This window comes from Prionailurus bengalensis, chromosome E4 (assembly GCF_016509475.1).
Source record: "Prionailurus bengalensis isolate Pbe53 chromosome E4, Fcat_Pben_1.1_paternal_pri, whole genome shotgun sequence".
Taxonomy (NCBI): Eukaryota; Metazoa; Chordata; class Mammalia; order Carnivora; family Felidae; genus Prionailurus; species Prionailurus bengalensis.
The window spans coordinates 61,200,543-61,214,249 of NC_057360.1; positions in this window are offsets into that span (position 1 = coordinate 61,200,543).

Below are 13,707 nucleotides of genomic sequence, written 5' to 3' on the forward strand. Positions count from 1 at the left end.
CAAAATAATGATTAAGATAGGAACCTAGTTCTAGAAGATGTTTGACACAGTTGGGCTCTATTGTCAGGGGCATAAGAGACAGATTGTCTACATGTAAAATTTGATGCTGAATTTTTTCAACACTGAGCTGTATTTAATAAGTATCTCCTGCCTAAGTGTGTAACTGGTCGTATAGACTGGAATGGGGTTGAACATGCATTTAGAGTTCAAGTCCCTCCAGATTCGGAGAAATAAAAAGGCAGGCTCCGGGATCCAGGAAGGCTATGGCGACCACACATAGTCACACACACTTACACACATACAAACAAACACAAAAACACACCACACACACATTCACACACACATGCATATACACACAATTACATATATGAATTATATATATATATATATATATATATATATATCTGTATATCTGAAATGAGTAAGTCATCACGGGTAATCAAGAAAACATAATGGGAAAATTGCATGCTGATTCAGTCTGCAACCTGTGACTAATAATTATAGGGGCTTGTTTTTATTAGGGAGTGTTCTTTTTCATTGTTCAGATTCCAGGGAGAGACATTCCTTAAAAGAACAACTTCTGTAATTATTAGATTGTTGTTTGGGGATCAAATCATTATCGTGTTTTTTCTACTCAATTTTTTCTTAAGTCTTCTAGGTGCCACGCACTGGTGGTGGGATAAAAAAAACACAAGAGAGACAGGGCCTGTTGCATACCTTCTGGTCTAATGGGACAAATACTCACGTAAGCACAAAAATCAACATGAGGGAAATAGGAGGTATGTGAGGAGGAGCAGGGCGACCTGAAGGCTGATATGGCAGTGAACTTGACCCGGCTTTTGGTAGAATGAACAGGATGGAGGAGGGCATCAAGCAAGAGGGAGCACGTGCTACGTCAGCTGCAATCTGACGGTGAAGAAGGGGTTTCAGCAGTAATGGAGTGGGAGAGAAGCGCTTCAAAGAGACAACTGAACGTGCAGAGACTCCATACCTGCTTTCTAGAAACAAGAAGTTCGGCGTGGGTAATAAATTATCTTGCGGGGACTGCTAATGGGTTTGGAGGCAGCTGAACTTGTCAGGTCGCTTTGGGGAAGCAGGGCATGAGGTGGGGGACGCGTCTGTTGTTGCATTTCAGAAGTCGAGATTTGGAGCGTGGATTGGACGAGGACGGAATGGAGCAAGAGCGATCGGTTGGCTGGCTTTTCCCAACTCAAGCTAGAACCAAGTGCACCTTGGAGAAAAGCAGTGACAACGGAGGCTGTCTTTATTTTCAATTTCCGCTATCCTCATTTTGTATGTATGCTGCATTTAGTTGTTAATTAATTAAATTATTTTATAGAGTTTGTCTTTCAATGAGTAAAGTTACTTTCTGTGTGGGCTGAATGACAACGCTCCCCAAATGTCACGTCCTAATCCCTGAAGGCTGTGAATGTTACCCGACATAACAGAAGGGCGTTCGTCGATGTGATTACATTGAGGATCTGGAAATGGGGAAACCGTCCAGGGTTATCTGGGTGGGAACTTGGAATCACACAGGATCTTACAGAGAGAGGCAAGAGGATCCACTAACTGTCAGGAGGTGGGACGATGGAAGCAAGAGGTCGGAGTCATATGAGGTCAGAAGCCAAAGAACCCAGGCGACCCCCAGAAGCTAGAAAGGCAACGGGACAGATTTCGCCATTGAGCCCACGGAAGGAACCAGCCCTACTCACACACTGGTGTCAGCTCTGTGAGACTAATTTGGGACTCTGGCCTCCGGAACTGTAAAAGAATAGATTTGTGTTGCTCTTAAGCTGTGAAATTTGGGATCATTTGTTTCTGAGAGAAGGGAGAGAAGAATAGGTGAGTATTCGAGGGTGCAATGTATGTGGTACCACGGCATCCGCTTAGCCTGTCTGATAGGATGGATGTGTTCAGATCACGTTATGTGGGTAGTTATTCCAGGGCCCAAAGACACTTTTTTAAATGAGATGTTTAACCATATTTCCTTTGTCGTAGAACATGTTGCTCATTACTCAAATAATAACTCGCTATCGCAACGGAAACAGGCAGGACACCAGGCTTTAAGAGCTATGGTGTTGGAGTCTCACAGAGCCACATGCGGCAGTTTTAAGAACATCGTGGGGGAGAAAACAGTTTCTCTGTGAAAAAGGCAGGACTCAGAGATTATAGCTAGAACACGTGCAAAGGGGGCGCCTGGGTGACTCAGTCAGTTAAGCCCCTGCCTCTTGATTTCGACTCAGGTCACAATCTCACGTTTCTTGAGTTCAAAGCCCACTTTGGGCTCTGTGCTGCAAGTGTGGAACCTGCTTGGGATTCTCTGTCTCCCTCTCTCTCTGCCCCTTCCCCGCTCAAGCTCTCTCTCACTCAAAAATGAATTTAAAAAATTAAAAGCCAATAAAAAAAAGAACACGTGCAAAAGATAAACTTGAGCTAAAGGCTAAAGAGCTTAGAAAGGAACCCAAGAGAGCCAAACCCAAGGAAAGCATGAGGAATGTGTTAGACAAGCAGAAGCGTATCTAGATTGGCCCAGGCCTCCTCCTACCCCCAGATCAGTAAGGACGAACCAGGGGTTCCTGTGAATCACTCGTTTTGCTTAAATATTTCTAGCAGATGAATTAGGATTCCTAATATTCAGCATGGTTTGAACCATTCTTCATTCCTCTTTTCATTGTCTTCAGGAGATTCTGCCTCCCAGAACATCGTGACCTGTGCTCTCCATCTACAGACAGCTTGGACGACGTAGAATATACGGGAAGATTAGTGACAAAATAGGAGTGCACAAAGTGGGCAGAACCATGGAACAGCCTAGCAACCACACGTTGAAATTAAAAAGACTGGTTTCTATCTGGTTATGCTCTACACTGCGCAAGTCATTAATACCAAATCCTGAAGAAAGGAAAAGGCGGGCGGGGGGGGGTGGGGTGGAGAGGGAATCGGGTCCCACCAGTGACCTATGTTTCGGGTGATTGGCCTAATCCCCACTGCTGGGCAGGAATCTCTCATTTCCTGCCCCTGTGGCCTCGAGCAGCTGGGTCTGGCCTGGTTCTGAGTGTCGTGCTCCCAGGAAGGGGCAGGCGGCCTCCCGCTTTGGCCCAACCCAGAAGCCCTCAGCAGATTGGTAGCCCGGCTCTTGAGCGAGGGTCATTTAAGTGCCCTGAATGTGACTCCTGCACATGGTGATTCTCTGTGCTCTGGCCCTTCAGGTTTTCCACAGATGCTTGTAAATCATTTGTCATCTCTCTAGCTGACAAAGAAACCAAAAGGATCCTTCATGAGTCAACGACACTCATTTTTTTTGAAGGGCAAATTTCTCTGGTCGCCCCATTCTATCTTGACAAGGACAGCGGCAGACCCTGCTCTGTGAATAATAACGGAGTCGCCGGGGAGAGCAGATACAGAGCCACCCTGTCCCCCCCACCCAACCCAGGAGCCACAGAAATGCAAGTAAGGGCCAAGTGACCTCACAGGAGGTAGCTGGGATCCTAGGCTGAAGGGAGTGGGGAGTGGTGCCCCAGGGCCTGGGACAATCCCAATTTGTGCGGCTACTGTGGGCTAAGAGAGAATCCGGAGGGAGTCTGAGGACAGGAGCCACAGAAAAAGGGGAGACTGCAGGATTACAGTCCGGTCCCCTCCCCAAAACTCTGGGGCTGGTTGGGAGAAAGGGTTAAACTCCCATAAGACTCGCTTTGGCCTTGACTGCCCACACTCCCCACCTCCCCCTCCCCAACTCGCTCACATTTCTAAGACGTCCCCTGTGCCGAATTCTTATTCAACTTCAAACTGACAAACTGTTTTTAATCTTTTCCTTCTATCCAGCCTGGAGATTGGGAAGCAAAAATCAATACCGGTTGGCAGGTGATCAAGCTGCTTCAGACTGGTGTGAGGAGAGAGCAGAGAGTGAGGGCAGGAGGACAAGGTGGGGGGAAGGAAGGGGGGAGGGGGCAGGAGTTTGACTAAGTACCATGAATTACTGGCTGGAGGTCCAAAGGGCTGTGATTTCTCTGGCCTTGAGCAGGGGAGCTTGGGAATGCCATTAGAACAATTAGGTCAGGAGTTCACAGCTGTTAAGGTGCCTTTGGAGAGAGGCACTGAGAATTTTCCTGACAATTCGGTGGGAGAGGGGGTGAGAGGGAGGGGCGGCAGGAGAGGGGCTCCATCTTTCTGTGGTATCCTTCCAGGAGGGACCTGATAACATCAGTACCACACCACGAGGCCAGCGGTTATTTTAAAAAAGAAAAAAGCGAAAAAAAAAAAAAAAGAAAAAAGCATAATCGTCTTCTTAATTCAGTTTAAAAAATAACATTGGAAATATTTTTAAGGGACGCTCAAGGAGGGGATGGCAGGAAGGAGGCAATAGGGCAAGGTGCTCACCCAGGCAGCCCTGAAACCCAAAGACCTGGGTGTTCAGTCTTCCGTCCTGACCCAGATGCACTGATCCCTCGTTACTTACCAATATTCTGTAAACTCCAATAAGGCAGCGGATCCTCATGTATCCAGGTGGGAGTTAGGATGTGTGATCTTTCGTTGAAAAGCTGCAAGAGGAAGATCAAAGCCCAAAGCATAGTTGCGGCTGCCATAGCCCCGAAAGCCACGTTCTGTGCTCCTGTGACATCACAATACGCGATTTGGAGATTTTTAACTAAAGGCCCCCGGGTAGCATTTCCTTTTCTCGCCATTTGGGCCACGGTATCGCCATCCTGTTAATTTTCTCGGCGCAGGGACGATACGGAGAAAACAAAGAGTCAAATGTTGGCCTCTGAATGTCTCCAAGTGGGCCTCTAGTGTGGATTTCGTGGTAGGTCCAATTCCTCGGTGAAAAGAGACTTTTCAATATTGGCACGATAGTGGGTGTAGACCTTTAGTCCCCTTGCTCCCCACTCCTAGGAAAGGGAAACCAAACTCTTCTAAGCATGGGCCAAAGAGGCTTTGTCTCACTAGGAGACAGGACAGCAGAACAGAGGGCAGTTGATGGTCACGTGGGTCCTGCATAGTGTCCCTCATCCGCCCAGGGCTTGGATAGGCAGAAAGTACAGACCCAGGTCAGTGTCAAGGGGATCTCGGAGGGGAAGATCACTGCGCCGTATTTCCCAGGGTGTAGCCCGGAGAGGCTGCTTACCTGATCTCCAAGTGCCAGGCCAGCTGTTTGTCAGAACAGACCAGCCGCAAAGGATGAGAGGCATCTGGGAGGCGTGAAGATAGCCTTACGAGGCGATGAGATTCAGGACACGCTACGCCAAAAGATGGCTCCTTGGCACATGGAGTATTTGAAGCCGGAAAGTTTGAGAAATGGCGTGTGCAAAAACACTAGTCTGCCTTCCCCTGAAGCAGGTCCTAAAACCCTCACATGTGAGGTGCCCACCCTGTTCTCGGAGGAAAGGAGCATTTATTTATTTTTTAATTAATTAATTAACTAATTAATTAATTTATTTATTTACTGTGGAGGAGGGTCAGAGTGAGAAGGAGAAAGAGAATCCCAAGCAGGCTCTGCGCCTGTCAGTGCAGGACCCTGGGATCGTGACTGGAGCCCAAATCAAGAGTCAGATGCTCTAGTGACCGAGCCACCCAAGCACCTGAAAGGACCATTCTTGTCTCTGAAGACAACGGACCTCAGAGAGGGATCTGAAATAAGAGATCTGGCTATGGTTCCCCGGTTACATTTATCTCACCTTTGCCCTATCACATCTCTCCCTCGCTTTGCCCTCGTCATCAAACCCAGCTTCAAAACACTCTGGTTTAGCCATCTCTTTGGGTCTTCCCTTCCTTGTGAAGCTTCTCGTGTTATGGAAAACGTATTTTAAATAATGTGTACCATCCTCTTTTGTGAACCTCTCTTTGTTACTCTAATTTTCAGACCCAGTCAGGGTCCAAGGTTGAGGAAAACTTTGTCCAAGGCCGAGGAAAACTTCTTCTTTCCCTACACGGTTCATCTACCACAGTATCATGTGAGGGAAACAGTAAAGAGAACACGGAGTTCTATTTTTCCACAGCTTTATTGAGACACAATTTGCATATAACGTTGTGTAAATTTAGTGTGACTTGATATACGTGTATCTTGCGAAATGATTACCACGATAAGTTTAGTTGACATATCCATCACTTCCCATAGTTATATTCTGTGTGTGTGTGGTGAGAACTTTAAAAATCTGCTCTCTTAGCAACTTTCAGATATATTCAATATATATTTGGAATATACATATACAATATACAATAGAGTATTGTATACACATATACAATATATGCAATATAGTGTTGTTTGCTGTAGTCACCATATTGTACCTACCCCCTTACCCCCCACCCCCACCCCCCGCCAGAACATGTTCACAGAGTTCTTGAGCCCACAGGGAAGAGCTTAGGAAATCTGAGAGTGGGCCCGTAGACCTCAAAGGGACCTTGACATTCAGGAAAACAGGGTTTATGTTGGCTGGTCCTGGAGACCTAAGCACACATGCGAGGGAGCGGTGACATGAATTACATCATACTGGAAGTCATGGAGGAGAGATAATGATGACCAGTGGCCAGTTGTCCTATCCCAGCCTCCATGTCCATTTCCAGGATGATATCTAAATTCCTCGCAACTCCCAGGACATAGGTCAAACCCAATAGAAGGAGAGTATCATGGACTGAAGGTTTATGTCTCCCCCTAAGGGCATATGTTTCAGTTCTAAACCCCAATGTGAAGGTATGGGGATGTTAAAGCCTTTAGGGGTTGATTAGATTGCAAGGGTGGATCGCTCAAGAATGGGATTAGTGCCCTTGTAAGAAGAGGAAGAGACACCTGAGCTTCCTTTTTCTACCATGTGAGGACACTGCAAGAAGGCAGCTACCTACAAGCCAGGAAGAGGATATTCCCGGATGGAAATTTGAGGCTCCTAATGAGGAGTTGTTCTCATAAAGTTTCAGTTATACGAGGTAACGAGAGATCTACTATCTCTAAGGAGTTACTCTACAACATTGCACCTGTCGTGGGCAATCCTGTAGTGTGCACTTAAACATCTGTGATGAGCATAGATCTCATGTTAAGTATTTTTATCATAGTCATTAAAAAAAAAATGTCTAGCTGCATGTTGGAGTCCTAACTGCTCATCAAAGATGAAACATATCTACAAATGAGCTTATTTTTTTTTTCATTTCCTCTCCTCCCAATATTTCTCTCCCTGGATGTCCTGTCCGCCTGGATGGCATCACACGTTATCTGACAGTCCTCCTTGGCTCCTCTCATGTATGTCCCCCAGTTGACAGGTCATCAGGTTCTGCTCATTCCACTCTAAAATGCATCTTGGATCCATTGTGTCCTCCACCATCCACGGCTACCGTCTTATTTCACATACTTATGTCCTCTTCCCCCTGTGCTCTGGAACCAGACTGTTCCTGCTGTTCCATTGACGTGGGCGATGCCTCCCTCTGCCTTCCTAGTCACCATCCCCCCACACTGTTCCTTGTCTTTGAGCCTCTCTCTGGTGGCCTAACCCGCAGACTAGTCCTTTTTAGCAGGACCCCTTTGAGAGTTGGTGTAGGCCAGCTCTCTTCTGAAGGGTCCACACCTCGTGCCCAGAACGCACACCCTCTCACCTCATTGTTGGTGTAAGTGCACCTGACTTCCAGCACAGCCACCACTCTTTCCTCTGTCTCTAAGCAGGCATCCCTTTCATCTTTAGTCTTCCTTAGGTAAAAATCAGACCCTCAGTCTTCAGGGGAAACATGCTGAGCTCTCCAAGGGGTGCCCATGAAGTCCCTACTCTCACTAGGGCTTAACAGGGAAAGAAAGTAGCCCCATTCATCCCCTGAGGCTGGTAGGGGTCAGGCAGCAGGAATTGTGTAGCAAAGTGAAACTCCCTCTAAAGAATCGTCTCTCCAGGATGCTTTTACTTCAGGTTACTTATTAGAAAGGGTAGTGTGAGCAGTAAAGAGAGCGTCGTAATGAAAATTAAATCCCTAAGGTGGGAAATGTTCTGCCAGTTATTGTTTGTTGGTTATAAAGAAATATATTGAATACTGCCTAAGCATCGTATTTCTTGGTGTCCAGTGACAAAACAACATCACTGAACTCTATTTTTCAACCAGCATATGTGAGCATTTCTGTGTTCCAAAAATTGGTCAGCCGACAGAAACCTTTTTAGTCATTCATTGATTCATTGATTCACTGATTCATCGATTCATCCTTCCACTCATTCATTTAAAAATGTTTGTTGACCTCTTTCCATGTGGCGGGCATGAGATTACCAAGCGGGATTCTGTCCGTGTCATGGAGACCTTCTCGGTGGTAGGTAGCCATTTTATGGGAATTCAGAGAAGGAAGCACTCAATTCTTTTTGAGACGGTTGTAAAGAATTTCATGAAGAAAGGAAGATTTGAAATCCTTATGTCGTTACCTGAAAAACAAAACCAAATAGGCCTCTTTTGATTCTAATTATTGCCGACTCTTCCTTCAAAGCTAATAACATTGACGGCATACTCTTCACTTGCTTACCACTAGTTCATTCCTTAACTCACTGCAATTAGGTTTCTGTTCCATATCTTCGGTGATACTAACAAAGGTCAGCAGGGTCCTCCTAATCACTGAGTCCAATGGGCTTTTAATCATCATCTCCTTCCTTGACCTTCCTGTGATATTTGACACTATTGATCATTCCCTTCTTGAAAGTCTCTCCTTTGACTGCCATGACAGAATTTTCTCTCTCTGGGTTTTCTCCTCAGATTCCTCAGTATCTCTTAGTTTCCTCAGCTGGGTCCTCTTATCCTTCCCATCCTATGGATGTTGGTGGGATCCAGGGTTCTGTGCTTGGTCAGCTTTTTCCTCACTTTATACTCAGCCATTGTCATAGCTTCAACTAACATCGATATAATGATGTCTCTTCTATCTAAATATCTAGCCCACATTGTCTTATTTCCAGGCCAATGCAACCAACTGCCTCTTGGAAATCATGACATCCCTTGCGAGCACAGTTGACGCTTGAACGATGTTGGTGTTGGGGGTGCTGATGTCCCACACAGTCAAAAATTTGGATATAACCTTTGACTCCCCCAAAACGTAGCTACTAACAGCCTATGGTTGACCAGAAATACATTTTCAGTACTGCACTGTACTTGAAAAAAACTGCCTATAAGTGGACCCGTGCAGTTCAAATCCATGTTGTTCAAGGGTCAGCTGTATCTTATGAAAAATACATCCCAAATAGAGCACAACTCTGTCTTTATCCTTAAACATGCTCTTTTTCCTAAGATCCCTTTTCACTGGATCATATCAGTCACTCAAAACAAATCCTGTGCGTCATCTTGGAAACTCTCTTCTCCTTCTCTCTATAAACCCAATCAGTCACCCAGTCTAGCAAATTCTACTCAACATTTTTTCCATCCAATTACTTTCTCCGTCCTCACTGAAACTCTCTCAGCTCAGGCTCTCATCATTTCCTGAATTTCTTACCTCTCGTCCTGCACTCCTCTTGGTTAGAGTAGTTGTTCTAAAAACACCAACCTCATCACCCTGATTTGTTCCTTAAACACCCTCAAGTGTTAGTATTTTCAAGGTAAATTCTGGGGGGTGCCTGGGTGGCTCAGTCAGTATAGCTTCCGATTCTTTGGCTCAGGTCATGGTCTCATGGTTTGTGAGTTCCAGCCCTGAATGGGGCTCTGCTTTGACAGAGAGGAGCCTGCTTGGGATTCTCTTCTTCCCTCTCTCTCTGCTCCTCCCCCACTCGTGTGTACAAGCTCTCTCTCTCAAAATAAATAAATAAATTTAAAAAACATGTAAAGCCCCCAATCCTCAATATATCATGCAAGGCTTTCCATGACATGGCCCTGTTTCCTTCTCTAACTGTCTATCTTGGTCCACTATACTCTTGCAATGTTTTTAAAAGTCTCTCAATTTACATTAACTTATCATGCTGTTTCATAAATAAGCATTTTTTTCTCCCACTGTCCTCCACGCTCAGAATTACTTTCTTCAAGCATTATATCATATCGTCAGCCTGATGAGAGACTATACCATTTCTTGGGCTCTACTTCCAAAGACGTCTCACTTTAGAGTAATCTCTGGCCCTCTACCAGGCAGAAATGAGCACAGAATCCTTGCGTCTCCCTGCTCTCCTCTGCTTCCCTCCGTGCAGACTTCTTTTCTGTCATAAACCATTTGACTTTACTCATTTATGGTGAACTATCTCTATCAATATAGTAGGTACAACAATTGCTCCTTAAAGATGTCCCTGGAGCCCATGCCTGTGTCCCATTACATAACCCTGGGGAATCAAGGGTGCGGACGGAATTAAGGTTGTTAGTCCGCCGATCATAAAGAGATTAGCCTGGATTATGCAAGTGGACCCAATGCAATCACAAGGGTTCTTAAAAGGAGACGATGGGAGAAGAAAACTTGGAGGAGAGAATGTGATGGCAGAGAGAAGGATGGAGTGGGGCAAAAGGTAAGACCTAAGGGCACATTGCTGGCTTGTGACGGAAGGGGCCACGCCCCAACAAATGCAGTCAGCCTCCAGAATCTGGAAAAGGCAAGGAAACCGATTCTCCCCTAGAGCCTCCAGAGGGAACACGGCCCCACCCTCACCTCGGTTTTAGCCTGCTGAGAACCCTTTCATTCGTCTGGTCTCCAGAGCTCTGGAATAACTTTGTGTTGTCTGAAGCCACTGAGTTGGTGGTCATTGGTTCCGAGCGGCAATGGAAAAGGATCACGGGCAGTGCGATGCAAGCTCTTTGAAGGTGGCTCCTTTGTGTCTGGTGCCTGGCACACAATTAATATTTAATATTTCTGTATGGAGCAGCTAAGCCTGAACCACGGTTACTGAGGGAATTCCAAGAGTTGCTTTCCATCTGTGCCTCTGCAAAGCTTTGATGCATAAAACTCCAATTATGTTACAACTAGTTATAACATAATGGAGCTGTACGGTGTCCTCGGAAGGTCTGCCTTTGCCCTGTAGGAAATGGGGGGAAATGGAAGGTTAACAACGAAGGCAGAACAGCCTGGGGTGGAGACACAGCCTGAGACGCAATCGTCCCTCAGGTTATAGGTCTCAACTCTGTTTCAGGAGGTAAGACACACGCGTACGAAAAGCAAATGAGCACAGGAGAGCACAGACAGTGCAGGATGATTTAATCCTGAAGTGGTCACAGCAGATATGAGAGGGGCACGTGGGATATGAAGGGGGCTGTCCCAGCCTCACTGGGGCCACGCGTGGAAAGGGAGGGAAGAGTATTGTGTGGAGACACGCAGACCTGTGGGTACGGACTCACGAACGGTGTGGCGGACGGATGTTCGTGGAAAAGGGAAGCCAGACGTACATCCCACGGATGTGCCTTCGGAAGAGGAAACAGTGGGGCGCCTGGGTGGCTCAGTCGGTTCGGCTGCTGACTCTTGGTTTGGGCTCAGGTCATGATCTCGCGGTCCGTGAGTTTGAGTCCCCCATCGGGCTCCATGCTGCCTGCACGGAGCCTGCTTGGGATTCTCTCTCTCCCTCTCTGTTTTTCTCTCTGCTCTTCCCCTGCTCATCACCCCCCCCCCCCAAATAAATAAATAAAGCTTTAAAAAAAAAGAAAAGGAAAAGGAAAGGAAAGCAGGCTGGAACATCCTGAATTAAGTCATTGCAGACACCCTGCTTGCTTATGGTTGTGTCTAAATTTTGTATCAGGTGTGAACCTGGAGAGAAGTACCTGCAGGCGTTCTCCCTTTGGTGTCTCCCCTTCACCCCGACGGTTCTCTCAAAGGGCAACAGGGTTCCTCATTTTTCCTCCAAAGGGCCACCTTATCAGTCTGCAGACTGCTGGCCCTCTGTGGAGCATCTGATAGGGGACACGCACGCCTCCTCCGTTCCAGCCGCCACACCAGGGCTCGGCAGGCCGCTGGAGCTTAGCGTCCTCTCCCCAACCCCCCTGCCGGCACACCTCGGGTGGCCTTGCGGGTGCTGGGCAGTGTGGGCGTCTCTCTCGCTATTGGCATCTCCAAAGCGGAGTGAAGGAAAGAGGGATCCCCTGCGGGACTGAGGCAGGTGGAGAAGCGGGGCAGAGCCGTCTCCTCCCCTGCTCAGGCGGCTGCCCCTTCTGCGGGATGACCGAGGACCGGCCCTGGCGCCAAGTCCTGCAGGGTCCGAGGTGACAAGCCGCTGCCTCTGCTACATCTGGGGACGCAAAAGAGAGGTGCGCTGCACGGTGGCCCCGCTGGTAGGAGCCAAGGATTTAGGAGTGGTTTTCATAAATGAGATATCTGTCATGGGCGGGGTAAAGCAGGGACAAGTGGCTGGAGCCCTTTAATTCTGGCCCAAGGAACTGCCTGGAAGGTTAGCGGGACCTGGGGAGAGTCCCTGAGTGGTGGGACAGGGTGTGGGGGCTTCGGGGGACTTTGTCTCGTCCCCAGGGTGCAGTCTAGGGCCCTTGGGGCGGGCTCTGCCACAACCTCTCAGCTGCTGCAGGAGAAAGAAGGTGACCCCAATACACCTGTCGGGACCTAGAAAACCCAGAGCCATATGACGACCACTGTTACAGTTGAGTAAAGTCATCTGCCCTGCCTTCTCCTCTGTGCTCATGCCCCACACCCTCAAAGTGGATCACAAGACTCAAAAATATGGGGAAGAGGTTCTGAGGGGAGAGAGAGAGAGAGAGAGAGAGAGAGAGAGAGAGGAAGTGGGGCACACTCCTCTGCTTGAAGACTGGCCTTATTTAAATCCTAGCCGAGTCCAGGAGTACTGAGTGTGTGTGTAACGTGCGGTGGATGAAGCTTCTAATGTTCAAATCAAGGCTGTATTCGGCAACTTAAAGTCACCATAGAACCGAGAGCGTCTGTGATGCTGATGTTCACTTGATGTGACCATCTTACACAGCGGGAGGAAATGAACCCACCAGCCAAGGTTTTCCCCCAGGGGTGAGAGAGGACTGTGCCCTAGTGAACAGATACCAAAAAAAGTCTCTGGGACAAAGTAACACACAGGACCATCCCCCGTTGTGTCTGATTGTTTTGCTTTGGTTGCAAAAGTCTTTGTTAACTCTTTGGTGATTTTGCAGTGTGGTTTCTTTTCAAGCCTCAGGGAGGAGTCTGGCTTCAAAGAGAGCAAGGGGGCCTCACCTTGAAGGGTTACCTAATGGAAACATTGTAACTCATGTGTAAATGGGGGAGACCCCACCCCACATGCCTACAGGCCCTTCACTCCCCACCAGGAGAGTCCAGTGGGAAGCCACCAGAATCTGCCGAGTTCCTCGCGGATGAGACCCGTCACCGTTGGAATGCTATGACATCAAGGTCATAGCATGTTCTAGAGCCTGGAACCTGACCATGTGCTGAATGCCAGAGCAAATCCTTCAGTTATTACAATTCATGAAAAACCAGGATGATCATTAAAAATGATCCTTTCAGAGTTACCTTGTCTGGATGATTCTGGTGTTTAAATACTCTGAAACATCATCCTCTACCGAACAAACTTTTCCGTTCATTCAACAAACACAACTGTTTCTTCCGTGTTGGGCCCTAACTGGTTGAGTACTGGCTGTTTAACGGTGGGAAAAAGAGAGAGAGAGAGAGAGAGAGAGAGAGAGAGAGAGTTCTTGTTTTCACCAGGGTTATAGTTAATAAAACAGGCTCCCATTAAACCAATACGCTACAGGACCTACAAATTTTGGTAAGTGCTAAGAAGGGAAGAACAGAGTCCTTAGAAATAATGGCAAGAAGGAACACGTTTTGATCAACATAAAATCCTCGTTATAGCTAAAATCAGT